The sequence below is a fragment of the Protopterus annectens genome, chromosome 8.part0 (genome assembly GCF_019279795.1).
Source record: "Protopterus annectens isolate FY-2018-M chromosome 8.part0, PAN1.0, whole genome shotgun sequence".
NCBI lineage: Eukaryota > Metazoa > Chordata > Ceratodontiformes > Protopteridae > Protopterus > Protopterus annectens.
The window spans coordinates 338,834,674-338,854,714 of NC_056741.1; positions in this window are offsets into that span (position 1 = coordinate 338,834,674).

The window sequence follows — 20,041 nt, forward strand, 5'->3', positions numbered from 1 at the left end:
GGGCTATTACCCCATGTGCAACAGCTAACAGCTATGGTATCATTCCTATAGCCAATTGCATGGAAACACATTTCTGTAACTAAACACTTCATGTGGGTGTTGACCCTTTTCATTCGCTGTGAGCAGGACTTCATGTGGGTGTTTGACAAGCAGCATCACAGAGGGTAGTTGGATATACCTCTTACAACATACACTGTGGGGACAGGCCAACAAACAGGAGGGGGATGTTCCAGACATGAGGATAGAATGTAAGTATTGCTCTTCTACATTTGAAGTAATGTTGGTTTAACAGGGTTTGTGTGGATACAGGTGTCACATGTGGACACAGCCTAACTTTAGGGGGTATATATATACATATATATATATATATATATATATATATATATATATATATATATATATCTAGGGACAGATTGCAGGTAAGCCTATTACAAACCTATGGTATTTGTGCATGATACATTTCATGTTAACATAACTGTCCTGCAGGTGGTGGGGTCTGAAACTCATGTGTCTGTCATAACATCATTACTTCCACCACCAACTATTTGCCACACTAATATACATGTCTTGAGGTATAGAACACATGCTATGATGGCTTACATCTTGTCATTCAGTGCTGTTCTGCACAGTTGACAGGTATGGCCCACTGCCCACAGGACCAGACACTATATGTTTCATATACCTGTTTTAGTATTGTCCTTTCTTCTAGGTACACTTTTATGTGTCCCATGGGTTATATAGGTTTGGTTTGTAGTTTTAGTTGTTTTAGTTATTTTGTTTTTTCCTCTCTCTCTCCCTCTCTCTCTATCTCTCTCTCCACTACAGGGATTGAGCTGCTTTTAATAGAGAGTTGCATTACTCAGTTATTATGTATTTCAAACAACTAACTGCTATATGAAATGGCATATACAACTGAAATAGTACACAAATAAACATTTCTATGTATGCAAACTTGTGTGTCATGTCATATCCCTTGATTTCTCTGTAGGTATATGTTTCATGCAATAATTGTCATTTGTATGAAAGAATCAACCACTGGCCATTTTAAAAGGTGGCAACTGTAGGAATACTGGCTGTTCAATATGCTGTGCCCTAAAGGTGGCAACTGTATGCTGTGCACTCTCTAAATATGTATCTTCTTATACATATGTATATGTAGTAATATATGTATATGTGTATGTATGTGTATATACATCTCTCTCTCTCTCTATATATATATATATATATATATATATATATATATATATATATATATATATGTATATATGTGCGTGTGTTTGTATATGTATCATTGGAATGTTTACTGCTTCCACATTGTACAGTCCCTATGGTAGATAGACTGTTCTACATGATACGTTAGTGATATCATCCTGACATCATAAAGCTGAGATGGATTACTTTTAACTTGTTATGGCTATGTTGTGTAGGGTTCTGGGTATGACACTTGCAAGTGTTGGTTATTGTGTTGCAAAGCAGAACTGTTTAGCTGTGGAGGAGGGGATATCAATAATTACAAGAGGTACTTAATTTGGGCCTCCTCATCCCCATTAACGGTGCCTTTGGTCACAAATGCATTTGTTGTGTTCTTTTATATAGCTATAGCTATATATATATATATATACATATATATATATATATATATATATATATATATATATATATATATATACACACACACACACACACACACACACACACACACACATATATATATATATATATATATATATATATATATATATATATATATATATATATATATATATATATATATATATATATATATATATATATATATACACACATATATATATATATATATGTAGAGATATATATATATATATATATATATATATATATATATATATGTAGACATATATATCAATACATACATACAGTCATCTACATATATAAATACATTTCCCCTACTGTTGAATGTCTGTGCTGGATGATATGTTTGAGAAAACATCAAATTTATTTACCTCTGAGATGGGTTAGTGGTAAACCACTTTAGCTGTAGTGTGCGGGGTCCTGGATTTGAGACCTGTAAGGGCTGATTATTTTGTTGCTGGGCAGAACAGAGGCTCTTGGAGACAGAGTGATTAAGGCACTTTGAAACAGTTATAAGCGGGTTTGTGTGGGTTTGCGAGGAGCTAAGAGAGGCTTACGTGAGCTTAGCTTTGCCTACAGCCGCTTACAGCCGCTTAAACCCACACTAATTTCAAATAAAGAAAAGAAAAAAAGGAGATAGGAAAATAGTGAAATTGGGGCAAGCAGGGGGACAAACAAGAGGAGAAACAAGTTGGGATGTGCAGGATGGGTGTAGGAAAGGACCATAGTCCTGCATTTCTTTGACGGCAACAGCTGCTTTCAATGTGGGTAATTTAGAATTTGGAGCCTCACGCCGTACAGGGAGGTGTGTGGGCATCATAACGTATGGATGATTGGTAGGGTTAGATTGTGTGCTGAGTACGTCTGTGGGCAAAATACAGAGCTATGTATGGGATGTGCTTTTTTTGTGGGACAGATCCCTTTTTATTAAGGTGAGAGTGGGATGCTAAGGATGGATTATTGGTAAGTGTGGTGAGGGAGGTTTGGTAAGAGAGGTTGCATTTGCAGACAGACAAGACAGACAAGACAGCAGACAGGGGTGGTATATGACACATGGGGGGGTAAACACCTTGATGTTGAGGGTGGTTGGGAATCTGAGGCTCATGGACCCCCCCAGATGGTAGTAGTGGCACTGATGTCCCCACTCGATGGCAGTCACCACTACTCCTTCAGAGCCCCGAAGTTGGCTGTGATGGGGGCTGGGCTGGAGGGGCTGCCTGCCCCTCTAGCTGCAACAGCCTGCCCTCTACCTGGTGTAGGCAGTCACCCAGCTCCATCTGGAGGCCACTGCGCACCATGCCACAGACCTCATTCCGGGTGACAATGTCCTCACCGCGCCCACTTGCAGGGGGCACAAGCCCCATCCTCTGCAGCGGATATACCCGAGGATGGTGAAGGACCAGCAGATAAGGGAGGTCTGGGTTGGGTTCCAGACATGCTGGGACCTGGTGCCTTGGAAGGTGGGGTGGGAGAGACAGATCCACTGGGTTCTGCCTTCCCATATGTGCTATGGTATGGACATTAACAATGAATATTGGTTAGTCATGCACAATACATTACAACATTAGTCAAAATAGCATGCATGGATATTCCCATTTACACAAAACAGTGCAATTATAACAGTGCCATAGTAAACAGAACCCATGCATATATAGAATGGCATTCAGGGTTGTAACACCATGCCAGTTAGTGGTATGTCAGGCAGGCAATAAGATCATTATTCAACAGGGAATATTAATATGCACACAGTTTAAACAATGATAAGCCAAATGGAACAACAGTCCCAACGGTATAGGTTTGTTTAGGAACATACCCATGTTGGTTTCAGTGTGATGGTTGGATCAGTTGAGTGGTGGGAGAAGTGAACAGATTCAGTTGGCAACTGCTCTCAAGTATATTTGTTAGTACACTACTGTTCACTACTCTACATTCTGACCACACTTACACTCTACCTGCGCCATGAGGCTGCTACAGCACACCAACAGCTGTAGATATCAACACAGCAATTGTACCATTATTTTAGTTATACACATCAGACCTGTTTCTATACCAATTTCTTTACCTGTGAGCCTGTGCAGATGAACTGTCTGCACATTGCATTGCTATTTCTATACATGTTTCAGATTTACACATTAGTTGCAGGCCCTGGAGTGTGTGTTGTGTTTTTCATATACATCTACTGTGACATTCTCTTGTCAACTGGGGATAATATCCATGACAGCATGACACTTGAGGGGTTTGTCTGGGCCAGACTGCAGAGTGTGGATGTCTAGCTTGTACCTATTTGTAGGACTGGGGCTGATCAATACAGCAATTGTACACCTTTCATAGTTATACACATCATGCTAGTATTTCTATTCAGATTTCTTTACCGGTGTGCCCTGTATGGAAAATGTATGTGTTGCAGTACATTATTTTTTTCTATGCAGATTGCAGTTTAAAACTGTAGAACTAGACTGAGATGTTAGTGGCAATCCCTGGATTCGAACCGTGCTGTGTATGAAAAAATTGAACTACAAGCCTAGTCCTTATCAGACTGAGCTACTGGGGAGGTGCTCTGAGTACTTGTGACATTTCTATCTAGTACATATTTTTGTGCACAGTACTTTTATTGTGACATGTTGCATTATTTGTTTCCCATTTTCAGTACAAATTATGCATACACAACAGACATTGGTGTCACTGTTTGTGAAATGTGCACATTAGCTGGATTGCACATTTAACTGTTTTATAACTACATACTGCAATTTAGATTCCTGAGTACACAGTGTAGGTTTTAGGTCTGCACCTATTAGCCTTATACATTTCTCAGTACATTCACAGCTACATAAGGCTGAAATTGAAAGGTTAACACAGGACAATGCTGGCAGACAAACAAGTAAAACACATTCTGATGGGAATATGTACTGTTGCTTTATTCCAGTTATTTGACATGCCCTTTCTAAAGTATGCAGATAAGCAGTGCTAAATCAGTTCACCTCAGTTAATGCATTCTGCAGGACATACACATTTCTATTTATCAGGTACAAGTGAGATGACACACACCAGTGTTTGGGATCACCTTTATCAGTTCTGACATACATATTTCTGCATGTCTCAGAACTCCACAGTTACTATTCCTGCATGATCTGCACAGGGGAATGCTTTTCATTTCTAACTGTTACAGTAGCCCTGACATGGCACTTTCTTGGCAGGTTCACTCAGACACACTCATACATATTCTAATATTCCTCTCCTGCATATTGTACCTTGTTTGCTACTGATATCTATATTACACAGCAGCTGGGAATACTCCATTGTAATTCTGGCAGCCTGACACAGGCATTTATTCCTGACATTTACAGCACAATTATATAAACAGGCAGTACTACCATTATTATAATTTTGATTTCTTACTGCTAATAGTAGGGGGTATTCTGTACTCAGCATACTGCTGACACAGCCGGGGCAGTTGCTAGGCATGAGTCTGCACATTCTGCGACCTCTCTGCAGCAGCTGTATGGGGAAACATCACACTTTAATCACACCTACACAGTCACAAGTTGAACTTTTTCCATACTTAAAGATACATAAGACTGCATACTTACAGACTGGTGGGACATCCTGCGCACGGGCTTCTTGTATCCACTGGCCCAAGAGTGCACCCCTCCTCCACTTAAGGTCATTATGGTGATGATGTACCTGCTCACCAGTCCGGGGTATGCCAGTGGCACTGGTGAGATCATGTGCAAGCTGGTCCCAGGCCTCCACTTTGTACTGTGAGTCCTGGTCCTGGTACTGGCCCTGCAGCAGCCTGCCATCATGTTTTTTAACTAGCAGCCCAACCATGAACCTGGACTCCTGGATGCCCCAATGTTGCACTCATAAGCACACACCTACAACACCAGTCATTTTGGTCCTGCTGTGTGCAATCCCAAATGGTTATGGCTGTATTCCTGCCTGTGCTGTTTAAAAAGGGCAGTTTTCCCACACATTTTCTTGATTGGCCAGTTTTAATATGCTGCACTATGCTTAACTCCATGCAAATCCGCATAGCAATGCTTACACCAGCTAAGCAGAGCTGAAAGCAGGTAAGCAATGCTTACATATGCAAAGCATTGTTTAAATCTATTCTTTTCATTAAATCTATCATTCACATTACTTAAAAGTTTGTTAAATAATGTGCTAGCAAAGGACTCAAACCAAACATGTTCTACATGCTATACCATGGCAGTACCACTATGCTACAGCAGCTGGATGATGCTTTTTATCACAGTAGCACTTATCTATAATTTTCAGGATTACAGTCAGGCTATGCATAGCGGCACGCCATGCGAACAAGCTACGCAGTGCTTAAACTTCGGATTTATTTCATGAAAAAAAAAATTACATTTTTTTTATTTTTTATTCCTTTCCTCTTGCCCTACTGCTTCCATGCATGTAGGGCAAGAGTGCATACATTTGGGGGTGTGTACTTGAAGGCTGCTGCCTTCTAGGTGTTTGTGGTTTTTATTTTTTTTTTGAATGTCCGCAGACACTCGTTTACTATATAATATTAGAGCCAGGCTCTAATATTATATAGTCTGACACTCCTCTGTGTCAGAAAGTGCCGTACAGTGCTTTCAGAGTGAAGGGGGAGTATTTCAGGTGCAGGCACTGCTGACACATGCCCCCTGTGCTCATTCCTGGTTTGTGTCCATTTAATTTAGATAGCAGCGCTCCTTCATGCATATGCAAGGTGCGCTGCTATCCTAAATGGACACAAACCACTCTGTGCAAGAATAGCCTTACTCTTGCACGAAGCTTTGTGAATCCAGGGGATAGTATGTGAAACTTGGACTATTTCACTGGTAGCAAACATATTATGAAGGTTATATGTATACAGTTTGTTTACTATGAATGTGTGTCTTGTTTATTCAACACAAGGGATGGGATTCAGAAAGGTTACAGCCAGCAGTAAGCCCTTTTTACTACTGTCATTTCTGATTCTTAGACAGCCTGACCTCAGTGGTTACCTCAAACAGATTCAACTTCATAATGGGCTACCCCAGAATGCCTTGCTAGCATTTGCATTAGGTCAAAGAGACAGCTCACCATGGTGTTGATTATAGGAGAGTGGGTGTGTCTATCAGAGTAATTAGGTAAGGCTCTGTGTGTTCAATATCCAGGGAGTATCCATGTATTTGTGTATGTGTTTGTGCATGTGTGTGCGTGTATATATGGGTGGGTGTGTGCGCATGTGGGTCTGCATCAATGTCCAGTCAAATGGTTATATTTCTGTAAGATTAAAATATAAACCCATACTATCAGCTGAAACAAAATACATGCTGACATTGCTAATAAGTTAAAAGACTTAAAGGTAGACCCTTGTGTGGTATGCTGGATTGCAAATTGGCTGAAAAGTACAGACTTGAACTGCCAAACCATAAATCCTGACCTATGGCTAACAAATTTGCTGTTGATAACTTGAGTGATACTTCTGATGCAAAACCATTATAGATACAGAGAAAAGGCTTAACAAATGCAAAAAAAAAAAATCACAAACATCATCATCTACAGCAGATAGTATTAGCAATACCTCACTTCATTTAAACTAGAGTTTATCTGAAACAACCCAGTGTTGATTTGTGATTTATTGTGCAACTGCTTGGTAAGAGAAGATTTTTTTTTTATTTTTTATTTTCTTACCACTGATTTTCACTGTTTGCATGAAGAAAGAGATAGCATGCAGAAAGAAAGATTAATTTTGATTGATATTTTGTTTGTTTTTTTTTTACTTCTGGTTTTCTCTGTTCATTATTAGAAAGGGATAAATAGGAGACAGGCATACTCTAGCCATCCAAAAAAGCCTAGTCAACTATAGATTCACACTGACTGTAGACAGGCCAATCCAGAGCTTATCTGAAGCAATCCATTGTTGGTTTGTGATCTATTGTGCAACTACTTCGTAAGACAAGGATTCAATAAACCCTACAAATCTCTCTAAAACCATGATGCACACACAATAGCGCACCAATTTGTATTCAGTAAGTGGTTCCACATGATGTGTAGGGCTGCACTAACACAGCAAACATTGTGGTATGCTAATTACTGCACAAGCAGCTGAATTGCATTCTAATCAACCAATCCAAACTAATGGAGCAATTTAACATGGTATAAAGCAATTGTGTACACTTAGTGTGGCCTTTTGCCTTGTACTCCAAAACCTATTGGAATACAGCCACATAAACTACACTGGAGGGAAAGAATATTAGAGGCTGCTGGTGCTCTTCTGCATGTGTATGTGCAACAGGCTCAAGTCTATGTTGCTGCTGCTGCTAATAGATGTTGGCAAGGACGGGAAGGCTATTTAGACCTCATTTACGTTTCATGGTCTGCATGAGGTGGAAATAGAAGAGCACTACAGGGTGGATAGAGACACACTCTGGGGACTTTGCAATCTCTGTCATCCTCTCCTGACAGCAAGGGCAATCCGAGGGGAACCAATAACTGTGGAGACCAAGGTATGTGTAACACTTAGAATTTTAGCTACAGGAACCTTTCAGTGACCCACATGGGACATGCTGGGGGTGTCACAGGCATCAGTATCCAGGATTCTACACTAATTTCTAAAAGCTATGCTACAGGATGCCAGTAACTATATATATATTCCCCCTACCCCTAAGGACAGAGCTAGAACTATGCAGGATTTCTACCCCGTAGCACATTTTCCTGAAGTCTTGGGTGCCATAGACTGCACACACATTGAGATAAAAGTACCACATGGGGAACAGGGAAGGGTCTACATCAACAAAAAGAGATTCCACTCCATTAACTGCCAGGTCATGTGTAATGTAATGGGAAACATCCTGAATGTGTGTGCTGGCAACCCCAGCAGTTATCACAACTCCCATTTATGGCACAACTCACAGTTCCACTAGAGGTTTTTCAGGAGTGATGTCCCACAAAGACATTTACTAGGGGATGCACAGCATATCCACTTGAACCATGGACTGATGATGGCTATCAGAAATGTATATATATATATATATATGTATATATATATATATATATATATATACACACACACACACACACACACACACACACACACACACACACACACACACACACACACACACACAGATACACATAGAGGAACACTATAATGAGGCACATGCTCAAATAAGAAATATTATAGAGTATGTGTTTGAGTTGTTAAAGTCACAGTTTCAGTGCCTAGATACATTAGGGAGGGGGTCTGTGCAGTACTTGCGTGGAAATTATCACAGTGTGTGCTTTCCTTTACAATATCATCCTGCGAAAACAGCTGCAAGAGGAACATCAAGGGCTAGGAACAAATGTTCCACCACCACTGGCAAAATCACCACATCCACAAGCAGGTGAGGAGTCACAGGGGAACCCCCAGCTGTTATGGGTGTAGGTAGACATAGGTTTGCACAATATGCCCTTGTCCTGGGCAAGAGGCAATGGATGGCACACATGCTGACCACCTAACAGGTGTGCATACATACAGTAAAATTTATCTCAGGCAATGTTCACAGCCTTAACTTACCCATGTAATGGCTGTGTGCTGCTAGCATCAGATAGAGTTAGCCCCAAATGACAACAGTTCTAACTGCAGGACAATCAAGGTAAGCGCTGAACCTGTAAAAGATAATAAATGCGTACGAACATGAATGAATGGCAGATACCTGCATACTGTTGCTTGTAAATGTACCTAAGCAGAATATGTGTGGGTTGTCAAGTAATGTCATCAATATGTGACATAACTAACTTTAGTAATATATATTTATGCAGTTTAACAGCTAACATGCATCATGCATCTGAAATACCCAGTACTGAAAAATCAGTCCAAACTCTACTTATCCATAAATTCTCACATGTGGAGCAATAAGCATGAATGCCATGTCAATGATTTCAAGGTATGAAACACAAAACTAAAATACTGTCATAATTCATAAAAAAATTCAAAATTACATCACAAATACATATCCTAAGCACTCATTTAGCTATTCATCCTGTGCATCAGACATATACATATGTAACCCTGAATCCAAAAGATAGGAATGAGTGATGGCGTAGTTAACATCATTTGCACCATGTGGGGGTGGGGGCAGGAGGCCAAGGCTGACACTAAAGTAGTAAGTGTGTGTGAGTATGAAACACATGCAGGCAGGAATGTAGATATTATCCAATGGGCACTAAGACAGGGTGACCTTCAACCCTCATGTCTCATGTCATACATGCCTCATGAGGTTGGTAGGGTGGCCCAATGGTTAAGGTGCTTGCCTTACAAGCACAAGGTGCAGGGTTGAGTTTCACAATGGATAATAGGCTAGGCTTAAAATGGCTCACAAGGGCAGTTAGCTTAGTACTAATCTATGAACCTATGAACCTATGTATCTGGTAAGTGTGGGTAGTCCCTATGGGCACTTGAAGTGAAATGTGTGTGTGTTTGTATGTGTGAGTGAATGTCTGAATGACTACAGCCAAGCTCTGTGCTACCACTATGTCTTGACATATTGGACTGGTGTGCATCATGCATGGTACAGGTATCAGCTCAGCTTCATCTCCCCTGACTGTGAGAACTGGCTCTGGCTGGAGTTGCACTGGCACTTCAATGGCCATGGTTAGATGTGTTGGTGCTACCTGAATGTGAGTGATGTCTGCTGGATGAACTCCCTTTATGACTGCGCCCAGGTACATGAACCCATGGCCTACCACGTCTGGATATGGACACCTCAATCACTGATGGAGCAGTGGAAATAGTGCTACTATGGGCATGGGATTGGGTGTGGCCAAGGTGGCTAACACCAGATGGTGTTGTGGCCCTTCAGACATGGGGATGTTGTCCTCCTCCCAGCAGATGTTGCATCAGAGACACTGCCCATTCCACTGTGGAATTCATCTGGTCCATTGAATCAGGCACATGGTGGAGGAGCTCACTCATGTCAGCTTGTGCCACATCTAGAGTCCTAAGCATGCCTAGGAGGCCCTAGTAGAACATGCCTGTTCCTCTGTGATGGCCCTAAACACAAGTTGAGTGGCACATAATGACACACCAGCATCAGGAGAGGGCAGACAATAGACCTCCACCAAGCACCCCTACCAACCTTCCTAAGTTGCACCTCACCTGCACTTTGGCTACAGCCAGATTCAATCAGCACTGAAACCACAGTAACCACACTACCCTGATCAACTGTGTCACCTTCAACCAGTCCACTACCTGAGGGCTCAGTGGAATGGGTAAGTGTAAGAATACTGACTGTGTCTGAAGGAAATCCAGGAGATGTGTGAGTCATAACCTCAGTGTCAGACTGAACCTCTGCAGCCCCCCCTGACTGTGCCTCCAGTTGGCCACCATCATCATCAGAGACTACCAATACTCTTACATCAGGTGGTAGGAGTCCTATACTTCCACTGACAGATCACTTGTGATAATAAGCAACAAACCCAGGAATTAAATTACTACTCCCCTAAATGTTGTTTTTCTTTCGTTTTTTTCCGGTAAGGGGTCACCACAGTGGAACTCCAGTCCACTAATGATTGGCAGTAGATTTGTACGAAATGTCAAGGTGCCAGCTCGATGCCCAACCTTCAACGAAGGCATGCCCATTTACGCGCACATGTCTTTCGAATGCTACCCAACCGTGGGGAGGACATGCAGACTCCACACAGAAGGCACTCCTAAGCCAAGCCGAGAATTGAACGGGAGAACCTCTTGCTGTGAGGTAACAACGATACCGCCGTACCACCATGGAATACACCTACTACTCCCCTAAATATTCAACCAAAATACCTGAATAAAAAGTAACACTGATCACACAGTTTCAGATGCTACAGCAATACAGATACTCATTACAAACTTCTCACACATACAGATAATACATCTTAATAATGCTTAGTAATAAGAAAATAAGTATTTACCTACCATGTGCAGATGTCCCAACACTTTGCAGGGAGGATGGATCTTGAAGAAATGAAGCAATGAAGGGATGGCTGTTAAGCATCACAATGCAAATAATGCAGGGATAGTGAATAAACAATTGGCTATATGCCCTGTAAGAAACAGCTGTTAACTGAAACTTGTGTGAGTTGTCCCCCACCCCTTGTTTATTGTCCCACTCTCTTGTATAATTATCAATAGGTACAGATATAAAACATGCATCAGCAAGCAGTAGCAGCCAATTTATGTATTTTAGCCAACAAGAAAATTTAATGCTGTCATATATAAGCCTACCTGGAATCTGATCCTGGGACAGACGTGGCCTTCCAGCCACATCAACACCAACATCAATCACATGGTGCGAAGGCTTCCTTGAACTGTCAGGATCTCTGACAGTGGACAGGAATGCTTCATTTGGTGTCAGCAGTGGCTTGATAGCAGGACCATCCCCCCATTTTCTCAGGCAACTGCATCCACTCTCCTGTATGCCAATGAAATCATGTCAGTGGCCTGATGCTGTGCCTGACCATAATAGCGGCCATGGCCACCAACTGCATTCACATCAGCAACTACCTGGTTCCACATGTCCTTTCTGGCAGACATATACTCCTGGCCTATCTCAAGTAGGAAGGCTCCATGGCATCTCTGACAGTGGACGAGAACTCCTAATTTGGTATCAGTGGTGGCTTGATAGCAGGACTACTCCCTGTAGCCAGCTGTTCTTGGGCAACCGTAGCCACCCTCCTGCATGCTGATGAAATGATGTTAATGGCCCGATGCTGCCTCTGATTATAATAACGGCCACAACCACCAACTGCACAACACAAAAGTGACTGCCTGGTTCCACATGTTCTTTCTGGCAGTCATATCCCCCAGGCCTATCTCAAGTTTGTAGGCTCCATGACACCTCAGAGACTGGATGATGACCTCATTCTCAGCATCACTAAAAGGATGGTTTCATGGATTTGTTGGTTTGGGTGCCATAATTCTATGTGATATAAAACAATGAAGGGCAAAACCCATTAACAGCACATAACTAATGTATTTTCTCCAAAAAATAATCATGTTGTGTACCATTTACAACATAAGGTACTTGAAGAACTCTTTTCATTTAGGGCAACAGAATGGTAGGTGTCCCCCCTTCACCCTCTAAAACAAACAAAAAGGTTTTCCAATAAATAATCAGAGTATGTGTACCTGTTGTCAACATAAAGCACTTGAAACACACTTCTCATTTAGGACAACAGAACTGTAGGTTTCAGCCTCCCATCCTCCAACACAAATGTAAAGGTCTGGACAAACACCCCATTCTGTCAATATTTCTATACTGAAGACTGCAGTTATGTCATTGATTACTGGATGACAGCATTGCTAAACATTCAAGAATGCAAATTAGGAGTGCCAGTCAATTTTCAAACCTTCCCACCACTGCTGTGGAGGTTGCCCTGGGGCATCTGAGAAGCCTAACAGCACTGTCAGCCACATGTACAACCCCTTGCTTTGGTTGAAAAATATAACTACAGCTTTCTGAAATTACATGTGAAATTGCAAAAACAAATGGTAAGAACATACTTGTGTTGTAAGCATAATCTGTATATCTCACAAATGGAAAGATCTGCAAAAACTGCCTATGCCAACAGTGATGTATAAGAAGTACATACAGATCAACCTTCATTTTTATACTGGCTATATAAATGGGATCCGTACTGATCTCCGAAGGAATTTTTAACCAAAATAAAAATGGCCGGGCATACTTACGCAAATGTGCTTTTCATCGAAGAAGTACTTTTGCAGAAGTATTCCTGCAGCTAGAGGGAGTTGTGGGGGAATGACTGCTGTGGAGACCGTACTACAGTGCGGATAAGGGAAAACTTCCCTTCTCCCCACTGTAGTGTGATCTTGAAGTGAGAATATAAAAGTGGGGGTGTGGGGGAGCACAGCCTCCCACATGAGAGGTACAGGGGGGCTTGCCCCCCTGCATAAATGTTAATTTACTGTTTTTTCTTTTTGTTTTGAACACACTTTAGCAAAAGCACTTTTTCGGTGAAAAGCGCTTTTGCTAAAGTGTGTTCGGTGATAGTGGATTCGGACTGTTGAACTTTCGTTCAACAGTCCTAGATCCATATAAATATATTTCTGAAAGGCTACAGTCTAAATGTTTTTGAATAATAGAAACATACCTTAGCAAAATAAGTGTTTATCTGCAGATAAATCCCCTTCAAAGAAATAATTATCTGTTTTGTCTGAAACAAGTCTCCTCACCTTCAAGTTCCCCAGCTACATGGTTAGCTCTTTAGAGTGTATATTCAGCCCTCTGAGCACTCTGAAGATGCAGATGATGTGTGAACCAATTAGAATTGCTGAATACCAAACATTTGACTTAGTGTAGCTGATGTAAACATAGTGTAGCCTCCATTGCATTGTTACGTGCTAAAGGCTTGCAGCTTTGAATGATTAGTGTGAGTGAAGGAAAACACACCAGCAATTCAGACACCCTTCCCTGTGGTGGGTGCATCAGTGAGGATACACTTACAAAGTGTAGAACTAACTGCAGTGAGATTTTAAATAAAATCAAACTCCACACATGTATAATTTTGTGGCCATAATAACACATCTCCTGCCTTTGCTGACAACTGTTAAGTGTTATGTACGAGCTATGTTATGTGTTCGTATTTGTATCACACCTTGAAAGAAAAATGATAAATGCCTTACAGATTGCATGTCTGAAAGTAAAGCAGAGATAATGGAAGAATGACTAGAATACAAAGAAAAGACAGAGCTGCATTTTTGAAACATATTCATAAATAATTGTGTGATCACTCATTGCACTAAATATGTTAGCCACACATGTACAACCAATTGAGAATGTCCAACTGTATGAACTGTTAATTCTTGATATGAAATGTGAATTGCTTGTATGTACACAATTTGACTGGTATTGCAAAGCTATGTCTGTGGCAAGAGAGATAACCCACTACAACTGTGCTAAGTGCAATAGTCTGATGGTTCAAATCCAGAGCTGTCTAATTGTTAAATATTTGTTTCCCTTTTGTTTTATTCTTTTTTATGTGCATGCATGGCATGGTACAAACACTCTTAGCTGCTTAAAAAGGGAAATTTAATTTCACTCGCCTTATAGAGCACAAACACGATTAGCAGCATTGTGCAGCAGTCAGCAACATGGATGGTAATGACTGTTGAAATTCCACCTATTGCCTGACTGTCTCTGTGACACAAGGTGTAAATACATTGAGCTAAAAAAAGAGAAAACATAAAGTGTGGTTGGAGTTCCACAGTAGTTATTTTTATTGAGGAAGTGAGGAAGGGTCATAATGAGTATTTCATAGGTTCATAGGTTCACAGGTAGGTACTAGGCTATCGGCCCAAGGGCTTACGTAAGCCTAGCCAACAAGGTTCCCTGGCTTACGCCACCTAAGAAAGTTATTTTCCTGTACCACTGTTGAGCAGAGACACAGAAGTGATCCCCGGGGTGTATTTCCTATTTCCCATCCACTCATCAAGATTTTTCTTGAAGAGTGCTAATGAAGAACTTTGCTTGACATAGATGGGTAGCCTGTTCCAGAGTATTGGAAGTCTCTGGGATAGGAATCTATCCCTCCAGCATGTCCTGTTTATTGTGGTGACAAGGTTTAGGTCCCTAGAGCATGTAGCTTGGAGGGATTGGGATTTCTTTAGGTGTAGCATGTCCAACAGCTCTGGGTTTGACACAGCTTTATATGTTAGGCAGAGATCACCTCGGAGTAGGCGATATGCTATGGAGTAAAGCTGGAATTGTTTTAAATTTATTCAAGTAATATATGTTTGCAATTGCCTATTATATTTGCACTTTGTCTACACATGTGCAAACAAGGTTCACTACTTCCTCTTTGGTTGGCAATGTTTCTCTTGGCTTACCATCACACAAATGTGGTTGGCATGGTTGTGGGTGTTTGCATACTAGTTGTAAAATGTGATATGACAAATTGGCAGGAAGCCATTGCAGCCATTGTTGGAGGCCTTTGCAAACACATACAACCATGGCAGGAGAGGTGGAGTGTGGAGGAGTCAAAATATATGTTGAACTCCTTGTGAAGCACTACAGGTGAAGGCTGATGAAGGGGGACTATACCGGGTCTCAGTATAAGGCTGAGGCTTGGAACAGCCTAGCCAAGGCTATCTCTTGTGCGAGTGGCATACCACACACTGGGAAGCAGTGCAGGTACCACTACAGTGGACTAAAGAGGCAGAAGCAGGCACAACTTGACCAGTAGCTGAATGAGTTTAGAACTGCTGACACCCCCAGATGTATAAGTATATTGATTAAGCAACTTTAAATGTTATGAAAAAATTTAGATAACCAAGACTGGTTTGAATAATGCTTTCATGTCTCTTATTTCAATTTCTGTTTTACAGCTGCAGAGAAAATCTTGGTGAACAGGAAAATACATGCTGAGGGGTTTGAGTGACTCAAAGAGACAAGGGGTATGTATGCAATACGACTGACCCTTATTGTAATAAATATATTGTGATTCCATAGATCAAGTTCAGCATGCATATTTTAACTGTAACAGAAAGCATTCATGCTGTCTACTGTAGCTCTTGGTAATTGTACTAGGCAAGTGTAATAGTGTATTCAGATTATGTGTGTTCAGTTCCTGCAAGTAACCTATTGATTTACGTTAAACAAGTATCATGTCGACATTTTATATGCAGCAATATTGGCTTTAATGCCATACTGTTAAGCTAATCTGCAGTATCATTTAAAGTATATATGGGATATCTGTATACACAGATTATTTCTAACAATTCACAGTCATTTTTTTGGGGGGGGGTTGAAAGCTCTATAGCTAGTATAACAATAAAAGGATACTTATTGTAATAAAGCATGTTTCTAATCATTTTTCTTTTTTGTCTCACCCCATCCCTGTCTCTCTCTCTCTTTGTTTTCTGTGTGTGTGTGTGTGTGTGTGTGTGTGTGTGTGTGTGTGTGTGTGTGTGTGTGTGTGTGTGTGTGTGTGTGTGTGTGTGTTAACTGGAATCACACCATTCTGATGTCATACATCTCTGCCAACAAACCAAATAATTTTCAGTACAGAGAAGTAGCCTGACAACCCTCTACTGGCTGCAGCACCAAGACCCAGCACCTCTGGGATGCAACCTACCAGTACTGTCTCCACAGCTCCTTCACTACCTGGCCCATCTACATCAGGAAGCATTGCCATGGCTGCTGGTGCAATGGTACCCTCTGGAAGTATTGGTGGAGGTGGTGATTATGTCAGCCAGCAGGAACTGTCAGGGATGGTGCATGATGTAACAGAAACTGGCCTTGGTGCCCACATCAGCTGCCTGGAGAGGTTGCTCATTAAAATGAAAAAGAGACTCCCATGTAAAGAATTCTCACAATGAACTGAAGTAAGGGACAGTGATAACAGTCCTGAGGGAGAGGACTATATTCTCACGATTCCCATATTTGACAAGCATGTGCCTGCAGTATAGGTTCATAGGTGTGTACTAGGCTAATGGCCCTGAAGCCTTTACAAGCCTAGCCCATAGAAGTGCCCTGGCATCTTGCCGCCAGACATTAGTTCCCAGTGCCACTGTCAAGTAGAGCCACTGGAGTGATCCCCAGGGTGAACTTTCTATTTCCCATCCACTCATCAAGATTTCTCTTGAAGAGGCCAGTGAGGTGATCTACTTGACATGTATGGGAAGTCTGTTCCAGAGCATGGGCAGTCTCTGGGTTATGAACCTGTCCCTCCAGCATGTTCTGTTGATTGTGGTAATGAGGTTGAGGTCTCTGGAGTGTGTGGTGTGGATGGATTGTGATTTCTTTAGATGTAGCATTTCTAACAGTGCTGGGTCAGACATGGCTTTGTAAGTCAAGCAGAGATCGCATCTTAGTAGATGATATGAGACAGAGAATAGCTGGAGTTTTTTGAGTATGTCCATGAAGGACATGTGTTTAAGGCCTAGGATCCTCTTCGTGAGGTACTTTTGTGGCCTGAACACTGTTGCATGTGTCTAGTGAGGTACATGCCAAATGGGGCATTATACTCGATGATTGGCTTAATGAGGGAAGAGTAGAGAGATATGATGGCCTCTTTCTTCCTGGATGCAAAACCTTTGGTAATGAGATGTGCCACATAGAAGGACTTTCTGACCACAGTGACAATCTGGTGGTCGAAGGAGAGGTTGCTGTCAACCTGTGTCTACAGATCTCGTATAACATCTTCAGTGTTCAGCGGGCTCCCATCAATGTGGTAATTAGTGGGAACTTAGTTTTTCCCAAACGGGATGACAACGCATTTTTTGGCATTAAGCTTAAGGCCATGGTTTCTACACCAGTCATTGGTCTCAGTGAGGCCTTTCTGTAGCATGTCTACATCACTTGGGGAGTTAATAATGGCTCCCATCTTGCAGTCATCTGTGAACTTGGTCAGCCAGAGTCCCTCCACATTGGCCTGGACTTCTGAGAAGTAGATGCCAAACAGGAGAGGACCCAGGACCGATCCCTGTGGGACTCCACTCATGACTGGTCAGTAGTCTGACTTGGTATCTGCTACTTTCACACTGTGGGTTCTATCTGTGAGCCTATCCCCAATTGTGGTGTTCCCCAACCATTTGTGTCCATCACCATCCCTATGACTGTCCTGTTTGTCCTGTTTGTCTGCACCTGCTTCCTCACCTACCCTACCTACCTGATCCTCATGTCCCCATGTCCTTTCCCTAATATTCCTCTCTTTTTGAATTAACAAAAAAAGGACACCCGTCCCACAAAAAAATGTGTCTCATACATAGCTCTGTACTTCGCATATGTGTCTTCTTGACACACTTGATTTGGTCCAATTGGCTATACAACATGATTTCATTGTTGTCACCCATCTGTGTTGTGGCGACAGTCTAAAGTCATCAGATTTTCTCTACATGTACACATTACTGTGTTGAAGAAATAGAGATCTATGGTTCTTTCCTAATTCCCACCTGCAAATTCCTTTATTGCTTCCCCTTTGCTCTTCCCCCTATTTGCCCCAATTCACCACTGTCCTATCTTCCCTTTGATCTGGTCAAAAAGTAGAATCACATACCACACACTTGGCTAGAAATGGCCTGTGAAAAAGCTTTCACTTTTTGCCCTCTGTATTTGCATAGAGTTTGCCATCTTTCACCAATGCCGAGTGGTGGTGAATGGCTCTTCATGTCTTATGGCAACACTTGGTGATTTTTTGACACTGGCCACACTAGTCCAGTTATCTCCCTGTAATGGTGCTTAAACATACTGTACTATAGGAACACAGTTAAAGCAGAGTAAAGGCACTACTTTGAAACAGTTTGTCTGATAGTTCTGTGCACTGCTGGATGTAACAAAGTGTAGCTTATGTGTATTGTTGACATAAATCATTTGATTGAAGATTTTTTTGCCCATAGTATCAAGGGTTCAATTCCAGATGCCTCTCACATCATTTCTTACTGTGATGTTATGTGTCTATGATATATTTAATCACCCAGATCTTAACATTTGCCCCAGTTATGACTTCTCATGGAGACACATTAGATACTGACCAAAACAAATTGGTTGCATTGACATCCATTCCCACAACTTTACATATTTATTCAACCTTGTTCTGCTTGTCATAAGCCTGTTGTCCCTCTACTAACCCTTCATTACTCCTATGTCAGTCACTTCATGCTGCAGAACATGGCGGCTTAATAATGAGAACAGACCAAAAACATGTTAATGAATGTTCCATTACACCAAACATTGTTATGTGCATGTCCATCTCCCTCGTATTCACCCTTTAACTTCCACCCCTCTTTATGTGTGTGCATGTATTAGGCTGATGGATGTAAAGGTCATCTCATGGTTTCTGCATACTGGCATGACTCTTCTGATGGATAATACAAACCTTGATTCAATAGGTGATCAATGCTCCTGTAGTTTTCAGGGTTTCAAAATCTGCTGCAGTATTCTCCCTGTGTCATGTTCAGGTGATGATGGCTGAAATGTTCATCTCATATGATGCGGAAACTGTCCTTAATGTGAAGAAGCATATTAAACTTTTTTTGGGATATCCGGCCCTACACAAATAGTTAGCCATACTGCTGTGTCATAATAATCTTCTCAAAACATGTACCACCCCTTGTCATTTTTAGAAAGCTGTATACACAATTAACTTTTGATTTGCAGCGAGGTATGGAAAACAGCAAATAATTGTACAAGTGTATTGAAGTAAGCATCATTGATATTTGGGGAAGGCACACACTTAAGTGTAACCATTGAGAACTTACTTTTGTACCAAGCTGCAGGAGTGAGGTTGCTCAGGTACTGATATACCTTAAAATGTTTGAGGAAGCTCAACTTAAGGGTACAGTTTCATGGCAAAAGTAATAACATTGAAAATAAGCCTATTGATGAAACTATAAAAAGGTCTAGCAGCTGTTGTCCACCGCTATATCAAACATTAGCTGCTTTCAAAGTGAAATGTGAGATGGATATCACAAAAC